Below are 25,301 nucleotides of genomic sequence, written 5' to 3' on the forward strand. Positions count from 1 at the left end.
ACCTATTGCAATAACCAGACTATCCCACAAATTTGGTAGAGAACACAACAAATTGATGCACTTATCTTCATCTAAAATTTTAATATCAACAGACGTTAACTAACTTACCATAGTATTAAATGAGTTAAAATGATTTGTCACCGAGTCCCCATCTTTCATCCTCAGGTTATACAACTTTTTCTACAGGAAGAATTTATTCACCAAAGACTTAGATTGGTACAAAGTCCCTAACTTGTCCCACAAAGCCTTCATTGTAGCTTCCCCTGATACATTCAGTAATACTGAATCTGAGACACACAATCATATTGTGCTCTTTGCCTTCTGATCTAACTTCTTCCATTCTTCATCGGACACTCTCGTTGGTTTAGTAACCAGATCTACTGCGATCCACTGATCTTTATCCACCAACAGATCCTCCATCTTGATTTTCCACAACTCAAAACTATGACCATTAAATTTCTCGATCTCTACCTTTCCACTGCTCGTCATCTTCTTTCACCACCAGAATCAATCTTACAGATCTCCCACTAAACAGTGTCTACCACAGCACTGAGCGAAACCCCTCAGCAACAAAGGCGTCCCCTTGAAGCGAAACCAGCTCTGATATGAAATGTAGGTTTTAACCTCGTACAGAAATTAGCTACATACAAATTCTAAAACACAGAAAATAAACAATAGCGAGACCATAACACATAAAACAAATATACACAGAGATTTTCCCCTGGATCCCAAAACCGGGACTACTAGTTTGATTTTTAATTATATTCCTTTCAATGTTATAATACATATTTATACATACCGAAGCATCCAATGCCATGGACCAAAAACCATTGCATCCAAAAACATGTGCAAAAATCATGCACAAAACCATAGATGGATCTGCCAAACCTAACATAGGTCCAGACTCCATAAAGTGGGGTTACCTGCACCCCTCAAATCCCCTATTACTCCCCTCACTACGAAATTGGCACAACGAAGGGGGGGCTTCGCCCCCCCCCTACCCCCCTGATTAACTACATGGGCTAGTCGTGGAAAGAATAACAAAACCCAAAAAGGCCTTGGGTAAATTCCATGGCTGCTGTGGTTTCCACGTACTTTCGTACTATTGCATTCCCTTTTAAGGGTGGAATCATAATCATTGATCAGCTAGCCTTCTTTGCCAATAGTTCACAGGCTACAGGAAGCATTACATTGGTACACAGACTTCTGTTGTCACTTCAAAGTGTTGGAGTAGGTCTCTTTAAAGATCCTTCCCTAATGGGCACTTTCACCCTCCCGTCACCATTTGATTTGGCGGAAGTGGCAAGAGTAGAGACTTGCAACATGATTTCCTCCACCTCATCTGATTTAAGGAGGATTTCCAACCAAGTTGAAGATGATAGTAATATGGAGGTGTTGTCATTAAGCCCCATTGAATAATCATATCAATCAATGACTTGGGCTTGTGCGGCAAACCAAAATCCGTGCTCAACATTTGTATGGGTAGATAGGTCGTTAGAATATGGTACCTCTTCGGATCCTTTTTCCCGTATACATTCTATGGATGAAGGAATCATCCAATCAATGATGATAGGAGAGGAACCATGGGATGATTATCATCATCGTTCCCATCTTTCAGATGACATCAAAGATTATTCAAGTGAACTGAACCACCCATCAATTGTTGATTTCCTGTCAAATTCTGTTAGAGTAGACACTGTAGATTCTGAGCGTAATTTGTCAAACACAGAAGAAACGATTTCTATGAACATTTCGACAAATCCTAACATTGTATAAAACATACATGTCGACAAATTTTTTTCTCCATTGGAACTTGATAATTACCGTGCTCTTTTTCGTGAATTTAGAGATATTTTTTCATGGTCTTACGAGGAGATTCTAGGAATTGACTCGAGCATTGTTGAACATGAGATTAAAATGTACCCTGATGTCAAACTAGTATGACAGCAGCTTCGACCTGTTCATCCTAAGAAAGACATTGCCATTAAAGCTGAGGTTGAAAAGCTTTTGTGGGTTGGCTTCATTTTCCCTGTACCTCTTACCGATTGGGTATCTAACATTGTTCTAGTTATGAAAAAACAAAGGACAATTTGAGTGTGTGTCAATTATAGGGATGTAAATCAAGCATGTCCAAAAGACAATTATCCTACACCCTTTATGGACTAGATTATTGATGAATGTGCCGGATGTGAAATTTTTTCATTCATGGATGGATTTTCTGGCTATAATCAAATCAATATCTGCCCACAAGACCAATCTAAAACAACCTTTATTTGTTTGTGGGGCACATTCGCCTATCGAAAGTTACCTTTTGGTTTGAAGAATGTAGGGGCTACATTTAAGAGGGCAATGAATTATGCCTTCCATGACATCAAGCACATTTTTCAACCTTATCTTGATGATTTTCCTGCTCATTCATGAAAGTGGACTGATCACTCGCAACATTTGAGAGCAATATTTTTATGGTGCCGACATTACAAGATATGACTCAATCCACACAAGTGTGTCTTTTGTGTTGGCTCTGGTCGGTTGCTTGGATTCATGGTCTCAAAAGATGGAATTCGACTCAATCTAATTAAGGTTCATGCAATCCTTGACTTACCTCCACCTTTAAACTTATTACAGTTACAGAGAATTCAAGGGAAGGCAAACTTTCTGAGGAGGTTCATTCCAAACTATGCTGAGTTGGCTAAAGGTTTCACTCATCTATTGAAGAAAGGGGTACCCTTCCATTGGGATCAAGTTGTGCAAGCTTCCTTTGATGCTCTTAAAGATTCCCTGATTAGAGCATCATTAATGTATGCCCCAAACTATCAAAAATACTATTCCCTATATCTCGCCACTGTAGATACAACCAATGGCATGGTTTTAGTCCAAGAAGAAATTGGAATTGAACATCCTATTTATTACTTGATTCATAATCACAACGATCCAAAAAGCAAGTATTCTTATGTCGAAAAGTTAGCTTTGGCAGTCATTCAAGCTATGTAGAGATTTCGTCATTACATCCAATTCCAAAAAACTACTATTATATCGGATTGAAACCCTATGACATACATTTTATCACGTCAATTTCTAGGGGGGAAATATTCAAAATTGTTAGTTATTTTGCAGGAGTTTGATTTGAAATTCATCAAATCTAAATCAAAGAAAACTCTTGTTTTCGTCGAGTTACTTTGCGACCTTCCCTCATCCTCCAATGATTTAACATTAGAAGCATCAATCTTGGATGAGCCTTTGTTTCTTATTTTGTCAAGTGATCCGTGGTATGGAGATATACTGGTCTATCTCCAGACCCAAGCTTTCTGGGCTAATACCTCTCTCTCTGAACAATGACGTACTCGATACCAAGCCAAAGATTATCTAATCATTGGTGATACACTTTATTTTCGTGGTGTCGATACGATTTTACGTAGGTTCCTCGCTCATGAGGAAGCTGAGAAAGCTTTGAATGAATGTCATTCAGGTGCTTGGGGTGGGCACTTATCTAGATATGCTACCATGTATAGAATTCTCTGTGTTGGTTACTTCTGGCCAACCATATTCAAAGATTGCATTATTACTGTCAGAAGCTGTCATGCATGCCAGATATATGACCAAAAAACTAGATTACCATTTGCACCATTGCATCCAGTCATTGCTATTGGCCCATTCGCCAAATGGGGCATTTACTTTATGACATGTAACCCCACCATAGCCAGGGGGCATGGGTATATTATAGTTGCCGTTACCTATTTTACCAAATGGGCCGAGGCGATGCCAACATTAAACAATAGTGGTGAAACAGCTTCTTTATTTTTCTTCAACCATGTGGCTGCTAGGTTTGGTGTACCATAAGCCATAGTTATAGATCATGGATCACATTTTCACAATCACATGATGGTTGAGTTGACCGCCAAGTTAGGACTGTCACATGATTTTTCTACTCCATACTACCCGCAAGCTAATGGACAAGTTGAGGCCATCAACAAAGTCCTTAAGCGCATGTTTAAAAGAATGATTGGAGTTCATAAAAGAAATTGGCATTTAATCCTGTACTCAGCTCTATGGGCATATCGAACCTCGATGAGAAATGTGACTAGATTCACACCCTTTCAGTTGGTGTATGGTTTGGAAGTAGTCTTACCAATTCAATGTGAAATCTCGTCTCTCAAACTCGCAATTGACCTGCTACCTGACACTTCTGAAGAAGAAGCACATTTCTTGGAGTTAATCCATCTGGATGAAACCCGTCATGATGCTGCATTGGCTAATGAAGCGCATAAGAAATGTATTAAGGCGCAATATGATAAAAATGTCAAGCCTCGTGTCTTCTCAGAAGGTGACCTAGTCTTGCTTTACGATTAGGAGTCTGATAAACTTGGAGTAGGAAAATTTAAATCGCTTTGGATGGGCCCTTATATTGTTAAGTGTGTTTTGACAAAAGGTGCCTACAAGTTAGTGGACTATGATGGGATTCCATTGTCGTAGCCCCGAAACGGCTGTACCTTAAATGTTACTATGCTTAGTTAAGTGTAGTAAAACTCACTGTATATATGCTTTGATTGCATGTGTGTGTGTGTTTCTTTTAGAGTTCTTATTTGGTTAAGTAATCCACTTTTCATTTGTTGCAGAAGTTGAACTTTTCAGAACCATTTGTTGGTTATGCCGATGGGGCTAGTCGTAGTACGCAAAATCTATCTTCTGCAGCATGGGCCATTTTCGCTCCAAGTAGCGAGTTAGTGAGTTTTAGAGGGATTTGTATTGGTCAATCAATGAACAATATCGCTGAGTATAGCGCGTTGATTGAAATTCTCTCTGATGCCATTTCACTTGTTATACGCTGAATCATCATTAGGTTGGACTCACAACTCATTGTACTACAACTTACTAGCGTTTATACTATCCGAAACCCAAAAATTCATCACATGTTCCTTAGAGTTCATATTTTGGAAAGGTATTTTGATTTTATTCAATATCAGCATATTTCGAGAAATCTAAACACATTAACTGATTCTCTAGAAAATTATGTGTTAAATAGACATTTGCGACATATGTAAAGTAAATATTTTCAATTCACATCATTAGTTGAATAGGATTGCATCACATAACCATAATATAACTCTAAAAGTAAAATAGCTAGTTGTTTTAAAAGTTTTTACAAATAGTTTGTGTCCAAGACAAAAATTGGTCATTTGACCCAAAAACTCAAAATGTATGCAAAAAACATCTATGTAAACTAGTGGTGCTCATGATAACAGGTCACAACCTGTGCTATCATGCATAAAAGTCTCATCGACTCGATGCATAATGGTGTGGTGCTGTAGTCGCATAGGGACCTCCTCGATCCAGACATCCAGAATGCCTAGGGTCAAACCCTCTATGTGGTCCTGTAGCTCAGCCAATGTCTCGGCTAAATCTAAGTCTCGGAGAACTTCTCTCCCAACAGGTCTCTATGTTGGCCCACCTTCCACTTGTTGGTGCCCCACAGGTCGAACAAGGCCAACATCTTCATACATAAAAAATGATTTTGTTTAGTCTTGAAATTAATCAAAAAACAAAAAAAAAGTAGAAAATTTAAAATAAAAAAACACTTTGGTCAAACAATTTACCTATAGCACCCCATTGTGCTCCAACTGGTAACATCATGTCTGGATCTCAGCGGAAATCCATCCATGGATATGGATAGTCCGCGATGGCCATATTCTATCGATCAAGCCACTCAAAGAATGCAGGGGTAAATGAGATCAATGACTGACCAACATGCCTAGCCATAAGATCTACCCATCTCTGCATCCGTGGATCCCTAGGTCCAGATATACCTAGTGAAACATGTTGTGGCTGCATAAGTGGAATTATTTCTAAGGAGAAAAAAATCAGGATCAACCCATAACCAAATTTCTTTGTCCTTCTGCTTTTCACCTTGGTAAGTTGTTGTTTCAAGGATGAAAGTACTACCTCACACTAGTTAAACACTTTTGGCTCTAAACACTCTAATGCATATTGCATGTATAATCTGTTTGCCAAATGTAGTGTCATGCTACTAGCCAATTTTGCAATGGTAAAGAGGATCATCCTCAATGGTAAATCACTAACATCCCTGATGTTAATCTTTCCGTCCCTTCTAGGCTATGCACCTGGCTGGAAAAATTGTCATATGTAATCTCTCACCGATTCACCACCTTTGGCAAATCTAGAAAGTGAGATGGGGGCACCTCGCCTCAACAGTCCCATAAGAAAGTATATGTCATCGACGATAATTGAGACCACTTTGTCTCTAATGTGACTTGACTGATCAGTAGGATCCCATGAATGAACAAGGAACTGTAAAAGCTCCATTTGCTGCCTCATACTAGGTAATAAAAAATATTTGAGAAACCCACAATTCCTTAGGGCCTCAACCGTGCCTTGGTTATTCAGGGCAATCACAACCTGTTCTTCATGCTCTAGTTCTCTCCATATAATTGTCATTCTGATCCGATGAATACCTGAAAACACAACCATAAGACAAGTTAGGATCCATTTCCTACAAAAAATAGAGGAATTTTTGGGTAAAAATAGCTAAATGAAATTGGGTTTTGCACTCAGCGCGGCCCAGCCTTAGGGATAGTGTGCTTTTTGGCTAGATAAATCGATCTTGTGGAGAAGGCCAATCTACCTAGTATCAAAAGATATCTAGCAACAAATAGGACAAGCAAATCTATCTTTCTCTAAACATATTGCGATTCATTAATAAAAACTAAAGAGGTGTTTTAGACCCTACCTTAAGTCCAACGCTAGTTTGTGGCAGCCATCCTTCAACCATCCGAAAGAGTTTCCTTTTGAGAACCTGCAATCAAAAACAAGCACACATCAAATAACACCTACATAGCTAATATAATAAATCACATTTATCATGGTCATCAAGGAATCCATGAAATAAAACATAAAACACAACTTATTGAGAAAAATAAACTTGATTGTATTAACTTTGAAAATAGAAGAACTTTACAACCTTTGGTGCCTTGATGTTGTACAAGCTCCTCCCAGGGTCCGAAACAGGAATCTCCTCTACTTTGACAAGCCTCACACTCTTCCAAATGAGATCAACAAGGTATGTAATCTTTCCTCACAAAAGCTCAACTAGGAAGACTAAGTTCCAGCAGCATTTCACCTCAAAAATATTCAGCTTTTAACCCCCCCAGTAACCAGCCCAATGCTTCATTTTATAGTGCAAAGGAAGGAGGTTACAGGTCCACTTATGAAGGGATAGAGTCCTCCTTCAAAAGGATAAGCTCCTCACATCAAGGGGTTAGCTCCTTAAGGTATGGGATGCATGAACCTTAAAGGAGCGAACTTGCCACCTCAAGATTCCTTCTAGAAGCTTCCAGAAATGACTCAAAGTGAGTTTTTAAGAATATACTTTCACCTTTTTGACTTTTACAGGGGTCTGAACCCATTACACAGAGACAGAGCAGTCAGCTGTGCAGGGGACATGACCATTAGGTGCGGGACCGCAGGTAATGCTAAGAGAAAGTGCGAAACTAGAGTTTTAGATACTTTTAAGGGCTTTCTCTTATTTTCAAGGCTTGACATGAAGAACTGAGGTTTAAGACTTGCAAAGGAGGAAAGTATGAGTGGTGATAGACTCACACCGATTGTATAATGTCATGGTGACAATAATTTGTGCAACAGATTGCCCCCTAAAGTGCGAAGTCTGTAATAGATGAGGATAGCATTTGTCATCTAAGAAGAGTGAAGTACTTTATCATTTCAAGGATCATTCTGTGGACACCCCAATCGGAACCTGTAAAAACATTCAATACAAAATATATATATGTGAACATATTATCGTTGAGGTAGGCATTCCCATGCTCAGATCAAAACTAACTAGAAAACTAACTAAACTGCTCTGATACAAGAATGATTTTGTAATACATCACAAGCATAGACATATGTAGACACAGTATGGGTGCAACCATCTGTTTATGAATAGTCCACTGTATAATGAATAACAAAATTCCTCGCAGCCTGGATGGTGGAAACTAGATCCAGGGTCTTGATTTCTACTTCCCAAACTAGTACGATTCTATCCATGTGAATTAATGTGTCGAAGTCGAATATGGTAGAAACCACTTGATTACCAGTCAATGATGTGAATTGTTAACAAGTGTGAGAGAAACCACCAGTAATATCAATGGCTCTCAAATTACTCAGTACAATCTATGAAATGTGAATAGATGAGCTGATTTCAAACATGTCATAGAATTCTTATCAGTACTCTTGATCCATGGTATGGAGATATCATTGTTTATCTCCAAACCCAATCTTGTCGGCCTAAAATCTCACGATCGCAGTGAAGAAAAATATGTTTCCAATCCCAAAAATACAATATTATTGGAGATACACTCTATCGTCATGGGGCGTATTTTGTTTTCTAACGTTGTTTAACTCATGTAGAAGCTGAAAAGGTTCTTAATGACTGTCACTCTGGAGCATGTGGCGATCATATGTCTAGGTATGTCACAGCCAAAAAGATATTGTGCGCTGGTTATTTCTGGCCATCTTTATTTAAAGATTGTATCTATGTGGTCCAAAAATGCCACAATTGTCAAATCTTTTATCGTAAGATGCGTGCTCCACCTGCTCCTCTCCACCCTATAATTGCCATCGGTCCTTTCGCAAAGTGGGGTATTGACTTTATTACATGTAACCCTCACTCGGCCGGGGGCATGCGTATATCATACTTACGGTAGATTATTTTACTAAGTGGGTTGAGGCGATGCCTACATTTTCGATAGACGGCAAAACTGCTGCAATTTTCGCTTTCAGTGATATAATTACTAGATTCGGTGTTCCTCAAGTGATTATTACTGATCATGGGAGTCATTTTTGAAACATCATCATGACTGAACTAACAGATCAACTTGGCCTGCGTCACAATAGTTCTACTCCATATTACCTGCAAGTTAATGGTCTGGTTGAAGCTATCAATAAAGTTCTAGTCACTATGATCCAACGAATCATTGGTATTCATAGGTCGAATTGGCATAACATTTTATTTTCAGCACTTTGGGCATATCGAACCTCAGTAAAAACATCAACTGGTTTCACTCCTTTTCAACTAGTCTATAGTTTGGAAGCAGTGTTACCCATTGAATGCGAAATTCCGTCATTGTAGATAGCCATAGAATTACTCCCAGCCACTTCCGAAGAGGAGAAATGTTTGTTGTACTTAGCTCAGCTAGATGAGAATTGACGTAATGTTGCATTACCAATCGAAACTCATGCCAAACGAATAAAAGCTCAGTATGATCGAAATGTTACACCTCGTCATTTTTTTGAAAGGAGACCTAGTCTTACCATACGATCAAGCAAATGATAAGCTAGGAGCTAGAAAATTTGTACCTATGTGGCATGGTCCTTATATTGTTAAGCGAAAGATGGCAAAAGGGGCCTATGAATTGGTAGATTTTGACGGTGTCTCTTTGGGTAAACCTAGAAATGGTCTTTATCTGAAGAGATATTATGCTTAAATCTGGGTGTCGAGATTTTTGTTAGATTAGTTTCTTTCTAGCTGGTGTGTTTGGATTAGAAATGTGTGCCTAGTGTAGAGAGTGTTTTTATCATTATTCCTGCTTATCTTGATTTTACTCTTGATTTTGCATATGTTGACGTCTCTTCAAACATACATTGGTTTCGCTGATGGTGCTTGTCATAGTACACGAAACATTTCTTCCATAGCTTGGGTTATCTATTCACCCTCCGATGAGTTGGAATCTATTCATGGGGTAAGCCTCGGTCAAACAACGAACAACATTGCAGAGTATAGTGCAGTGATTGAGTCATTATCTGAATCCATCTCATTCGGGATTCAGAGTTTGATTGTTAGGTTAGATTCTGAACGCATTGTATTATAGCTTAACAAAGTTTATGCCATTAGAAATCCAGTGTTATTATTATTTTTGAGAGTTCGTCTCTTGGAACGTGAATTTGTCTACATTGAATATCAGCATATTCCAAGATATTTAAATACATTAGCAGATGTAGTTGCTTCTCGAATGTTAAATAGACATTTGCAATAATCAAACAGTAAATTTAAAAACATTCCATAACATGTTATACAAGGTAGCCAGTAATAGTGATATATCATAGCATAGAAGTGTGTCAAATATACATCGTCTTCAATCATAGGTTGAAAAACACCTTATGATCGGCAAAAATGATAATACAAAAAAGAAAAAATGTCATGTGAGTCTACAAAAGCGATCATCCTATCACTGGTGATGATGACGATAAGAAAACACTGCTCGGTCCCCCCTCCAAAGGAACCTCCTGAAAGGTCCTGGGACCCCAATCACATAGCGTTGTAACCTAAGTGGAATATCATCTATACTAGTCTCTGGAATATCTATTGTCAAACGTTGTAGATGATTTTCCAATTTGGTCAAGGTCTCTGTAGATTGGTCCTGTGGGGCCGATGCTGCTGCAACTGGGTGTCTCCTCTCATAGGGCTGAAGAGTGGCTAGTCACCGTGGACCCACATCTGCATTTGAAACTTTTTATTATTAGTTTTGGACGATTTAAAAACAAAAAAAATTAGTTAAAACTTAGAAAATGTTGAGAATGATTTTACCTGAATCATCCCACTGCTCTCCTGGTGGAAGAACCATGTCTGGATCACCACGATAATCCATCCCAGCATATGGAAAATCCTGAATCACGAAAAGTTGGTTCGCCAACCAATGAAAATACTCAGGCGAAAATCGAACAACCTTTGAACCCTCCTCAGGATGACAGGCCATCACTCCAACCTAGCGCAGAATCCTAGGCTCTCGAGGAAGTCCATCCTCAACAGAAAGCTTTTGTGGGACCAACATCGAGACCCTCTCTAGACCAAAGCTCACAACTAGGAAACCATATCCAAAGTTTTTTAGTTGTCCGTTCTTTGCTCTAGTTAGTTGGCCTTTTACATTCGCCAACACAGCTTCGCACCAGTTGAAGATGGTGCCTCGATAACAGTCTACTGCCATTCGCATTTGGGATCCGGTAGCTACATGCAGTGTTGCACTTCCGCAGAGTCTGGTGACAGTGAATGTGATAACCTTAAGTTCAGGACAGGTGATAGTTTTGATATTGATCCGTTTGTCTGCTGTTTGTTCATTGCAAAACTCCAATCAAAGACTAGCGACAAACTGGCCACCTGCCCTAGTCCCAAAAAGAGATAATTGTTCGCCTCTCTTGGGAAAACTAGTCAAAAAATATATGTCCTCCAGCTCAATTTTGAGCCGGTGGCCACCAATCATGAAACACTGGTCCTGTATGTTCCACCTGTCTACCAGCCATTGCAAAAAGTCTACTTGGGCCCTCATGCCGGGTATGGCCCAGAATTTAAATAGTCTGCATGCTCTCAATGCATCCAATGTGGGTTGATGATTTATTGCGGCTAGGTCCACATCTTCGTGCTCGCGTTCCCTCCAAATAAGCATTTTGTATGTCCTACATTGCACAAAAGACATATTAGAACAATTTAGTTCAAAAAATTTTGGGCGGAAATGGAGAAATTTGAAGTTTTAAAACCTATTTCGCAGGGTCCACACCCGCTAGTTAGGGACAATGCATAGGTCCGCACTCATCCTAAGCAACAAGTGCGGAACTCTGACGTTTTCCTTTGTAGAAAAAAGTCGGGGTCCACATGTTGCGCCTATGGACCCCCGCGAGTGGATTTCTAAACTAATTTTTCCCTCAAAAAATCAAAATGGAAGCCTAAAAACGAAATGTAAATGGCTGAAATGCAAGATAAGGATGATGTGGAATACCCGGAGTTGATGGTTTTTGATTCCAACAGATGGATTTTCCATAATCTTCACAGGAAGTTTCTTACCCAAAAGCTCTCTCTTCTCACTCTGAAGTCAAGCGGTAAAAATGAATTTACAAAAGCCCTTTTTATAAGATTTTTTGAATAAATGAATTTTTAATTTATTTATTTTTTACTTTAAAAAGGTAACTTTTTGATGCATTTTTATTTATCTTAAACAGGTATGAGTAATGTTTTGAGTTTTTGTGCAGAATATTGGATTTTTCAGGGAAAATTGATCATTTTCAACAAAAAACATTGGAGTCCTCTTTAAGCTCTTTTCTAACTCGTAAAATATGAAAAGATTTCCAAGTTTTTCCTTTTTAAACTTGTTAAAATGGAATTAAAAGGACGGTCCACTTATAGATCTTTTCTGACCGTATAAACATGAAAATATTGCCGGACTTTTATCATTTCAAGTTCGATATTGGTTATAAAATGACGTGTCTTTGATCGCTTTTTTACTTTTTTGGATCAGGACCACTAATTATGAAAAGTACTCCTTGATCGTAATGGTCAAGTGGTTCTCTCAAGTACTATTTTATACTTTTTCAGGCTTGGGAGACACAAATTTATGAAAAAGGACATCCATGGAGTTTTCTTAAGTTTTTCTTCTGACTCTCTTAAATTGAAAAACACCGAGTTTTTCCTATACTGGACTCGTTAAAATTTAACAGTAAAGGACCTGTTGAATTTTAAACAGGAACAAACCACTCCTTCTTAGGGTTCGAATTTTAAACTAAGTTGGACTCATCTAGAGGATGAGCTTATAACCAAGCAAATGTTATCCTCCTCAAGCTTGTCAAAAATAAATAGGTACTTACCACAAATGGTGGGGGAAAAGAGAGAAAAATGAACCTGTTTGTTATACTTAGTGTTTTAGAAAAGCATATAACCACTCTTGAACACGACACTTTTTGTTCACCTGGGTTGGGAAATCCTTTGCCTAATAGTTAATCAAACCATATTGAAAGTCTTCAGCCGGTTTCTGGGTATTAGCTTTGAGTCAATTGTCACCAAACCATCTGCAGTGTCGTTATGTGTTCAAGAGGTCAGTTCAAATAAACCATTCATCTGCAAAATATCTTTCATCCATCTTGACCATCCCTGAGTTAGTCCTTGCCAAATATATTTCTTCAAACTTGATCTATGATTTCGTGTTGTGGGCTTGCCTACGACAGATTGCTTTCTCTCGACTTCAGCTCATTATCTAGAAAGATGATCTAGAAATCGTCAGTACCTTGGAATCTGCATGCCCTAATGGCAAGTTTCTCACCTTCGATGATAGGTTGCATCATTGACCTTCGATCAAAGGATTCTATGACATGTTTGACATCAGCTCATCTATTCACATTTCATGGATTGCACTGAGTACTTTGAGAGCCATTGACATTACTGGTGGTTTCTCTCACACTTGTTAACAGTTCACATAATTGAGTGGTAATCAAGTGGTTTCTACCATGTTCGACTTCGACACATTCCTTCACATGGATAGAATCGTACTAGTTCGAGAAGTAGAAATCAAGACCCTGGATCTAGTTTCCACCATCCAGACTGCGAGGAATTTTGTTATTCATTATACAGTGGACTATTCATAAATAGATGGTTGCGCCCATACTATGTCTACATATGTCTATGCTTGTGATGTATTACATCCGCCACAGTTTCAGTATCAGCATGTGAGAAATCACACATCAATTCCGCAAAAACCAAAGATTTCTTTACCTTGGATTTTTCAAATTCCAAGTCAAATTCCTGTAGGATAACTATCCATTTGGAATACTTGCCCCCTAGCAATTGTTTGGTCAAAATATAGATCATAGGGTTACAGTCACAAATTACTGTAGTTTTGCATAATAAGATGTAATGACGAAATCTTTGGACAGCTTGAACAGCTACCAAGGCCAATTTCTCCACATGTGAATATTTAAGCTCAGTTGGATTCAGAGTTCGACTAAGATAGTAAATCACATGTTCACTGTTGAATTCATCTTCATGAACTAAAGCCATCCCAATGGTGGAATGAGAAGCAGCGAGGTACAAGAAGTAATCCTGGTTGTAGTTGGGAGGATGCAATAACAGTGCATGGGTCAATGTGTGTTTAAGTGCATCAACAGATTTGTCAGCTATCTCATCCCAAAAGAATGGAGTATTCTGTTTCAACAACCTGGTAAAACCTTTCATTATCTCGGCGTAGTTAGGAATGAAACGACGTAAAAAGTTTGCTTTCCCTTGCAAACTTTGGAGTTGGCGAAGAGTCAAAGGAGGAGGTAATTTGACAATAGCTTCCACCTTCGAGGGATCGGCATGAATGTCGGCTTTCGAAACAAAAAATCCTAGTAAACGACCCATTTCTATATAGAAAACACATTGGTGTGGATTCAACCTAATTCGATAATGTCTACATCTCATAAAGATTGCTCGTAAATGAGTGAGATGATCGGCTTTACGTAATGAATGGGAAGGTAAATCATCAAGATAAGGATACACAATGTGCTTGATGTCATGAAATGTGTAAGACATAGCTCTTTGAAAAGTTGCTCTAGCGTTCTTCAATCCAAAAGGTAATTTGAAATAAGCAAATGTCCCCCATGGACAAATGAAAGTCATTTTTGGTTGATCAATAGGGAGTATGTTGATTTGATTGTAACCAGAAAAACCATCCATAAAGGAGAACATTTCACTACCAGCACAATCATCAATAATTTGATCTATATAGGGGGTTCGATAATTGTCTTTAGGAAAAGCTCGATTAATATCCCTATAATCGATACATATTCTTATCGTTCCTTGCTTTTTTTAATAGGAACAATATTCGATACCCAATCCGTTAAGGGAATTGGATAAATGAAACCTGCTTGAAGTAATTTCTCAACTTTAGCTTTAATAGCAGTAGCTTTTCGCGGATGTATCCGACGCAAACGTTGCCGGACAGGTTTTGTTATCAGGAATAGTGTCTATGCAAAGTTGCTAATCCCACTAAGGCTGGTAGCTACCTTAGAAACAAACATACTAAAAAATATTTTCGTTTTCCTTTATGAGAAATAGATAAGAGAATAATAAGGAGACCAACCTCTGTCTTGCGCTTGGTTCCTTGCTCGATTCCTCTCTCTTCTGGTAGGTATTTGCCACTCGCTTCTTTGTCTACCCAGCTTCAAAGAGTACCTGTAGAATCAAAGGAGCATAACACTATCCAAGAACATAGATCTATTATCATAAACAATATAGGATCAGATGTACATTGACCATACAAATGCATAAATAATCAATCATACAAGAATATGGAGGAAAACTTGAATAGCTTTATTGATAATCAAGAAAGAGCAAAGAGAATTACAACTGATTGTTCTGACCCAACATCATCCTCTCAGCAAGTAAGCCCTTCTTCACCTCATGAAAAGCTTAGATCACCCAACACTATGATATTGCACCAAGAAACCAACAACAATTCCTTACAAGATACAAAATTCCAGCCTTCGGATCTCTGGGATGAGGGATCCATATATAGATGTCTGCAAGGGAGGTGAGTCAGCTTTTGAGATTTTATTAGTGTCTTCCCTCTGATATTTCTTGATTCCACTTGGAGATTGTTGATCTCTTACTCATCCCTGGTCGAATTCAGAGAGGCAAGTGTCATAGGAGAAGTTTCTGGAAGATTCCATGCTTCTCCACCTTGTGGATTGACCCTGCCATTTGTCTCTTCTCGCCCATCGCACCCCATAGAAAGGCTTTTTGACATGCATCGCACCTACTGTGTGTATTTAGGTGGGATGCAACACACTTTGCCTATGGAGCAGGTGAAATGGTCCAGTTTTGACCAGTTCTGAGTAGTTTTTCGTGGAGAACTTCTGGGAGATGTTGTAATTAGTTGACCTTGTTCTTCTAGGGGTTGGAACAACACCTTTAGGGACTTAGGAGACCTTGGTTTATGGACATTTATACTTGGGGTTACAGTGCCCAAAAATGTCTATAACAGTTGCCCCCTAAAGCATGAGGTCGTTAATCTTTTGATGTCGGGTGAAATTCTTTATCATGAGGATTCGAAGTTTTTTCGAGCTGGGAGGAGACCTGTAATAAGATACAATACAATACATTATCTTCATTTTATTTTCATGATCTAGCTGAGGCGGGCATTCCCATGCTCAGCTTTATAAATTCATTTTCATGTACATAGGACAGACAATCGTCTAAGTGTAGACTGATGATTCTGGTAGAGCCATCATCCCTTAGATTGGATGATTATCTATGCAGCAATGATGTACATTTGATGTCTTTATTTTCCTGAATATATATCGCAGCCCGGATGGATGAAACTAGATCCGGGGTCTTCAATCTCGTTCGATATTCACTCAAAGTACAAGTTGATCCATGTGAGAGATGTTCTGGAGTTGAACATGGAAAGACATCGCCTGATTACCAGCCAATGATGTAAGCTGTTAACAGGTGCGAGAGGAATCACCGATAATGATAATGATCCTCAAGGTACTGCAGTAAAATTCACGTGGTGTGAATAAGGGACTTGGCATTGAACACCACGTAAAATCTTTTGGTCGAAGGCCATTGATGTAAACCTATCGCCGGAAGTGAGAAACTTCCCATTGAGGCATGCAAGCTTCAAAGTACTGAAAGGGTTGTTCCTAGATCGACTTCTTGGATAATGAGCTGATGTTGACAAGAAGCGATCTATCATAGGAGGGCCTTAGTGAATCCCACATCAATGACACAGAACGGAGCAAATGATTTTAATGGAGGTGAAAACAATCTGGTGATATACGGTTCAGGGTGGCGGTCATGAAAGAATGGAGCGAAAATGTATTAGAGTGGGTGAGACACAGGTGAATTCTCTGAGCGACTTCTCTTGAACATATCGGCGACACTGACATGATGGATTGGTAACATTAACCCCAAATGTGGATGGTGTGATGGAACCATGGTGATGTGACCAGTGAATGGAACAACCCAACCCGACTCGAATGCGGAGTGAAAGTGTCATGTTCAAGAGCGACTTGCTACCAACAAAGTTTCTTCAAGTTTTCTTCCCAATTTTTTCCCCAGTCATTGTTGACTAGTACCTCTTTATTTTTGTCAAGCTTGAGGAGGATAACATGTGCTTGTTCTATAATTTTCCCTTCGAGAAAACCCATCGCTATGTTTTAACGAGCCTAGCGATAGTGAAACTCGTTCTTGTCTGTTATGGACAAGTTTGTCACTATTAGGTCGAGTTTAACGACAAATATAACTCGGTCCTTTTCAATTTTAGAGAGTCTGAAAAGGAATGTAAAGGAAACTCTAAAAATCCTTTTTCATCATCTAATCCCTTAAGTCCGAAAAATTATAAAATAATACGAAAGGGGTGAATTTTCGGTAATTTTAACGAGCCGAACGAGACAAGCGCTCGATCTTTTTGTGTAATAATCCCTCAGGTCCAAAAATATTAAAATCTAAAGGAGGGATAGCACTTCCGGTCACTTTAACGAGCTAAAGAGGCTAATGACTCGGAAATCTTTTCATATTTTACGAGTCAGTTGAAAAGAGCTTAAAGGAGACTCGTTTTTTGAGGAACGAGTGATAGATTCGGGTAGCAGCTGATTCTAGGTAAGGTTTGGAATTTTCCAATCACGGCAGTGTCACAAGGATGGCTAACAAGATCACTCTTCGTAGCTATTCCTCAAAAGGGGTAAACAATCAAGTGGAGGTGAATGATCGGCCAATACAGAGTGGAGGTGATGATGAGAACATGACTAAGGCTTCAAAGGTTGAAGTAATACATTCACGATGGTTATTTATGGGAAATTGGTTCATTTTTTAATGAGCTTAAACGATGGGGGAAACACTTGCTCATTTCTTATGTTTATTTTTTAACGAGCTTGAATTCTGCGTTAAAACTGCTTGATGATAAATTTGCATGCCCCCAGCATAATAACGCAAATCGAGGTGCATGCCCCCCAAGCTTCATTGCATTCAACATGGTGGTTGGAATGAAGGTTTACCTCCGAGATCTTTGAAAGTCTCGACTTGGATTTTATGAGACCATAATCAAAGACTCGATTTGGAAAGGGATTTGTTTCATTTTTTAATGAGGTTGACACAGTAAAAGAACTATCCTCATGACTCATTGTTTCATTTTTTAATGAGGTCGACACGAGATAAGAACCATCCTCAAAATCCACCGTATTTACAGTATTTCATAGAAAATAAAAAACTGAAGGATGATTAAGGTCATTGGAATAATCTTCGTTATAATCCGGGAGATGGGAACGATGGTGGTAATCTTCCCATGGTGCCTCCCCTAACATCATTGACTGAATGATTCCTTTGTCTGTAGAATGTACATGCGACCAAGGATCTGAAGAGGTACCATATTCCTTAGACCTATCTATCCAAACACTCGATGAGCATTGATTTGGGTTTGCCCCCGGGCCAAGAAAATTGATTGCTACAATATTTCTAAAATGGCGATGATCCATGTTGACAAAATGTTTAGGAATCTTCCGAATCCATTAGATATAGAAGATTTCATATTGCAGGTTTCCACTGTGGCCACTTCTGCCCAATTGCTCGGAGGCGGTAGGGCAAAAGTACCCATTAAGGCAGGGTCTTTTAGGAGGCCTACTCCAATATTTTGAAGCGAATCATTTCTTCCATGGATCATTGGAATGCTTCCCGTAACTTGTGAACTGTTGGGGAGAAATGTTCGTTGGTCAACGATTGTAATTCCTCCTTAGAAGGGAAATGCAATCTTACTGAAGTAGGTCGACACAACTGCGGCCATGGCATATATCCAGGGCCTTCCGAGTAGGATGTTGTAATCGAGGTTTCCATCGATTACTTCAACATCAATTTCTACTGTTTTTCCCCCCAGTTCAACTTGCAAGTTACTTAAAATCTCGTATGGAGTGTATGATCGTCCATCAAATGCTTTTAACATCGTTGACAATCGCGACAAGGGTGGTGAGCCTAAATTTTTCCAGCAACTCATCGACATAATACATGTAGATGCCCCCTCATCAATAATTGTTCGATGAACAATTTTGATGAGGGCTTTCACTTGAATAAGGAAAGCTAGTTGAGCTGGTAACTGAGGGTCATATCCTTTATGATTAAAGGATACAAGATTGGAATCCATTGGGTCAATCCCACCTATTACTGATAATAGATCCTGCTTTTGGGAGAGGCAATTTTGCGGTACCTCAAGTGTCGACATAGCAGATGGCAATTGGGCCAGGTCCTCTACTATATTATAATTTTGTGCTACTTTTGCATGACGATTAAATGTCGATTTGTGTACTACTCCCTTTGGTGACTTTATCATTGGTTCAGGAATGATGGGTGGCACAACTTCGGTCAAAGTTGTTGTCGAACTACTAGGTTGTTCATTAGCCTTGTTATTCGACAGCTGTGGATTCCTGTAATCTTTATTCCTTGTCAAAGCATCATTTTGCTGCTTTGAGATAGACAACATAATCACTTGGGATTGGGAAGCATTTTGATTAGAAACCAGTTTGGTTCCCGGGTTTGGAAACGGATCAGTCAATACCGCTGAGGTTTTTGAACTCTTAAAAAGTTTCTTAACTTTCAGCTTTATGTGGACAATCTCTCGTCCGATGATCCTCATCGCATATCTGACACCCCACAGGGGGTTTCCTTTGCCCAGAAGGGTTTGCAGAAGGTTTTTCAAGAGATGACTCATCCTGCTTCTTTTTTCTCCCTTTCTTTTTCTTCTTGCCCCCTGGTTGCTTCAGTTGTTTGCCCTTGTCGGTCGACACGACATTTACTTCCGAGGCGAGAAGTTCCTCATTTGCATTTTGACTAGAAATCTTACATCTTTTAGATGTAGCCTTTGTTGATTTCATGTTTGTAGTACCAATCACGCCATCGCTAGCATGAAAGTCATTGTTCGATTTAGGAGGAGGAACGGAAAATTCCGGTCTCGGAGCATCAGGGATTTTATCGTAGAGCATGCCAGACTGAGTATAAATCAAGTCTAAATATTGCACACAAGCAATAACGTGCTCTTTAGTGATGACTCCTCCCTTTGCCACATCTTCTGTAATGGAAGGTAATAATGACTTAATAAACCATTCAGCTAAAAGCTGATCAGGAACGTATGTTTTTACCATTCTACGATGACGTCGCCACTCATGAATATGATCAGATATGTGAGTGGCTGTTGTCTGTTTGAAATTGGTAAGAAGCTCTGTTCCTGTTTCGTACCTTATTGGTAACTGAAAATGGGTTAAAAAGGTTGTGGCTAGGGTGCTGAAGTTATCAAATGAAGCTCTAGGCAATTCGATATACCATTTTGCTACTGGACCAGTTAATGTTCACTGAAAAAGGCGAAGCCTAATCGAATCATCGTTTAGAGTATTAGATGAACACCACAGATGAAAGGTCATCACATGATTCGACAGGTCTTCACCTGGATTTCCATTAAATTTAGGAATATCTGACGGAAGTTTATGGGGAATCGCCAGCCACCAAGGGGCATAAGCAATTGGATCATTCATCAGCCGGTTTAGATCTGGTAATTCTAGAGTTGCTACAAAGGGCAACTGCTGATTTAGGTTAGGCGAAGCATACCCAGGATAAGATGGAATCGCTTGAGTAGTGGGTCTTTGCATACTAGCATAAAGTATTTGATGCTGGTAACTTTGATAAGGTTGATGGGCATAACCATTATAGTATGGTTGTTGATAATCGCTTTGGAAATGCAGTTGCCCATTACTTACAAAGACTTGTTGCTCAGGTCCTTGATATAATTGCTGGAATTGGGGTTGTTGAGATTGAACCAGCCCTAGTTGTTGGACCATTTGCTACTGTCCAATACTAGATGATTGACCAAGATGAGGAGTCATAGTACTTGTTTGAGCCTGGGTCACTCCAGATAGGGAGGCACTAACCTGAGGTTGTGATTGAGTCATTGAGACAAGAGGCTGTTGTATTGCAACCTGAGAAACTTGGGGTTGACATACAACAGGTAGCACTTGTACTTGTGATGCAGTCACCATAGCAGGTATATTGGGAATATTCGACACAGGGTGGACTAGTTGCATTGAATATACAACCCTTGGTTGCTGAGGCAGTATTGGTACCCAACCGCTGGATGTAATTCCAGTTTGACCTGAACTTTTTTGTAAACTCTCATATGGTTGTTCTCCGGGAGGGAATAATGAAAAGGCATACTGCCCTCCATATGGTGGCAATCCAGTACTTAAAGGGTAGATTGGACTTTGAAGACACATCGGATCAATTTGTTGAGTTTCAACATAAGAAATACCAGATGATAATCCGGATGAAGAAATAGGAATTGACCATGTCATCGAAACAGTCCCTGATTGGACTCCGAATTGTTGTTGATAACTTGCCGGGATAGATGGTATATCGGCGAACATCGTTGGAGTAGCAGCAGGAGGCTCTGTCGCTGCTACGTCAGATGACACAGTCCTAGATGTCGACGGTTGTTCAGACATATCTAGTCTATCCAAAAGATTTCCTAGCAATTCTACAAGAACTTGCGATGAAGGGAGACTAACTTCTAAGACCAACGAGGGAACAGTGACGTTATTCTAATTAAAATAAATTTTAGATGCTTTGACACAACTTATTTTTTCAATTTTTAAGAGTCGAGAAAAAACAAAAGATGACTCTAGTCGCCTTCGATTTTTAATGAGCCTGAAGTGACAAGTGCTCAGATGGACCTTTTCCTTTTAGGAGTCTGAAAAGGAACGAAAGGGACTACTCTAGAAATCTAGACAGAGGGATTACCAAACCAATCGCAAAACTGCAGAATACTTTTTACGGTACTGTAGTCAATCTTCCCGAATGTTGTGTTCAGTGCATTGCGATCGATAGCGTGGCAGACATGGCTTCCTATGGATAAAGGATAAAGCCTATTGTGGTCTCCCAAAATATACTCGACGATACGTGGGAGCACAAGTCCGTATTGGCACTTATCGTCTCAAAGTGGAGGAATCACCCAACCAACAGTGAAAACAACAGTTACCAAGCTTTACGACGCCGAAATATGTCTCTAGCCTAGACTTTTAGATGTTGTGCGTTAGGTTCCAAAGCGTTTTTAGATTCATTAAATTTATTTTAAGAAATTTGCCTTTCAGGTTCACTGCACGATGTAGATGTACAATTCCTAAAATGCAATCTAAGATGATAAACAATCGTTTAATCTTCTTTCTGCAATGAAAATCCTAGCTACTAAGGAAAGAGAGATGGCGTTCTTTCAACAAAGAGCATAGAGCACACACTATGTGCACTGTCCTAAATCAAACCAACAAACAGTCTAAATGCAAATGCACATGCATGTATTTTTTTCAGCCTTCTTAATGTGTGAATGATAAAAAGAAAGCTAAGCGCAAATCTGAATTATTTTCCAAAGCGACAATTACTAACAAGTTTATTTTCAAAACAAAATGAGGACAATGACAACACTTTGCGATTTGGAATTGAAAACTTGCTTTTGACACTAGAAAAAACTACTAATTCAGATCAAATACAAGAGTAACAGTGTAATCAACTATCAAGAACAATCAGATTCTCTTCTATGACTGAAAACGACACTTGCGACACTTTCAAATCAAGAAACGATAGTACAATTACGCTACTTCTTTGTAAAGGAGAACTGAAAATGACTCAAAAATACATAAAAACATTTACAGTTCTTTGCACAATGGAGGCGGAATAACAGCAAGGAAATGGGTTTCAAACAGAGGTGTACTGACTACAAGCAGCAAAACTCTTGAATAGAGCTGAAAAGAGTGAACACAGAAACCAAAATTTAGGAACAAGGCCTTGTCTGATCAGCGCACCTGTAACACAGTGAAACTGAAATGCAACACACCTACTACACTCGGGAAGTGCGCTGCATTTGAAGTTCACAGAACAGACAGTGCGCTGGACCAGGGACGAGACTTTGATTGGGTTCCGGGTCACAGTTTTCAGTTCAATTCAGGGATTTAGGCCGAAAAAGTGGTAATCAGTAAATCAATCACAGGGGTAGATCTAAGGAGGTTACTAGAGCCACCACGAGGGCAATTAGAAAGCTTGTAAATCAATCGTTTAATTCATAAACAAAACCCGGAGATAGATTGAAGCAGCGTTGATCTACTTTGCACTTGCATAGCAAATGTAGTTCGAAGGCTAGCTAGCTTGACTTCAGGCTCTGTCTGTAAGTTTATAAAGTAAACAAATGTAGATGAACAAACAATCTATTCGCTCCCCAGTGGAGTCGACATTTTTTTATCGGGAATAGTGTCTATGCGGAGCTGCTAATCCCACTAAGGCTAGTATCTACCTTAGAAACAAACACACTAAAAACTACTTTTGTTTTCCTTTATGAGAAATAGATAAGAGAAGAATAAGGAGACCAACCTCTGTCTTGCGCTTGGTTCCTTGCTTGATTCCTCTCTCTTCTGGTAGGTCTTTGCCACTCGCTTCTTTGTCTACCCAACCTCAAAGAGTACCTGTAGAATCAAAGCAACATAACACTATCCAAGAACATAGATCTATTATCATAAAAAATATAGGATCAGATGTACATTGACCATACAAATGCATAAATAATAAATTATACAAGAATATGGAGGAAAACTTGAATAGCTTTAATGATAATCAAGAAAGAGCAAAGAGAATTACAACCGATTGTTCTGACCCAACATCGTCCTCTCAGCAAGTAAGCCCTTCTTCACCTCATGAAAAGCTTAGATCACCCAACATTATGATATTGCACCAAGAAACCAACAGCACTTCCTTACAAGATACAAAATTCCAGCCTCTGGATCTCTAGGATGAGGGATCCATATATAGATGTCTGCAAGGGAGGTGAGTCAGCTTTTGAGATTTGATTAGTGTCTTCCCTCTGATAGTTCTTGATTCCACTTGGAGATTGTTGATCTCTTACTCATCCCTGGTCAAATTTAGAGAGGCAAGTGTCACAGGAGAAGTTTCTGGAAGATTCCATGCTTCTCCACCTTGTGGATTGACCCTGCCATTTGTCCCTTCTCGCCCATCTCACCCTATAGAATGGATTTTTGACATGCATCGCACCTACTATGTGTATTTAGGTGGGATGCAACGCACTTTGCCTATGGAGCAGGTGAAATGGTCCAATTTTGACCAGTTCTGAGTAGTTTTTCATGGAGAACTTCTGGGAGATGCTGTAATTAGTTGACCTTGTTCTTCTAGGGGTTGGAACAACACCTTTAGGGACTTAGAAGCCCTTGGTTTATGGACATTTATACTTGGGGTTGCAATGCCCAAAAATGTCTATAACAGGTTTAGCATCCGAGTAAGTTTTAATTTCATGGACAACAATTGATGGGTCGATTCCTGGCATTTCTTCTTATGACCAGGCAAACACATCACGGAATTCTTGAAATAGGGATTTATAAGTTTGGAGTTCATCATCCGTACAGGAAGCACCTATATAAGAATTTTTCAATAATTTCGGGTTTAACTGAAATGTCAATAGGAACCGTTCGAGAGATATTTCCCAACTTTAACTCAGAAAGAGGATGTTGCAATGGATTTTGTTGTTCTTTGACATAATCAGTAGTAAAAATAGATGAAAAATCATTTTCAAAATGATCAAGCTCAGGTAAAAATGAAGATCGATGATGAAGATCTTCCCATGGTAAATCATCAACAGACAAAAGTTCAAGAATCTGCTCATCAGTATGAACAGGATAAGAAAATGTTGTTGAATCTGAGGTTGATATTGAAATTGATTCTCCATGGACCACATTCATTAGATCAATTTTGGTTGAACAAGAGTCGGAAAATGACTGTACAGCTTGGTATGCAATTTCAAAGGGACTCAAAGGCATTGTGCTACCAAATGAATCCACCTTAGACTCATAAGGTATGATCCAAGGATCATCAAAAGAAATAGTGTTCGATCAAATCATATGAATAGTTGCAGTAGAAGGCGATACGTTAGGAGGAGGAAAGGAAAAAGTTCCTAGTAAACCAGAATCTTTAATCAATCCTACCCCAACATCCTTGTAAGGGATAGTTGTTTTACCGACATGTTGAATACTTTCAGAAGAGGTTGGTTCGGATGAAAAATAAGTCAGCTGGTCTATAGTAACGATCTTTGCATTATGAGGAAACTTGATAAGCCGAAAGACCAATGAAACAACAGCAATCATAGCATAAGACCAACTGTGACCCAAGAGAAGGTTGTAATCTAGAGGGGCATCAACCACTTCCACATCTAGATTTATAGTTTTTCCTTCAACCCCTATAGGTAAATCCTATAAAATGCCAAAAGGATGGAACCCACAACCATCAAAAGCCTTCAGAATTGTTAGGGATTGATTGAGTGTAGGAGAAACAAGCGATCTCCAACACTAGATCGAAATAATACACATAGAAGCTCCCTCATCAATTACAGTCCTAAAGCAAGGTTTGTTTTTGACTAACATTGGAATCTGGAAAGCCATTTGGTGAGGTAGGTGAGGTGTACTATTCTCTA

This window comes from Pinus tabuliformis, chromosome 8 (assembly GCF_031772625.1).
Source record: "Pinus tabuliformis cultivar Carrire ecotype Pingquan chromosome 8, CPIR1, whole genome shotgun sequence".
NCBI classification, from domain to species: domain Eukaryota; kingdom Viridiplantae; phylum Streptophyta; class Pinopsida; order Pinales; family Pinaceae; genus Pinus; species Pinus tabuliformis.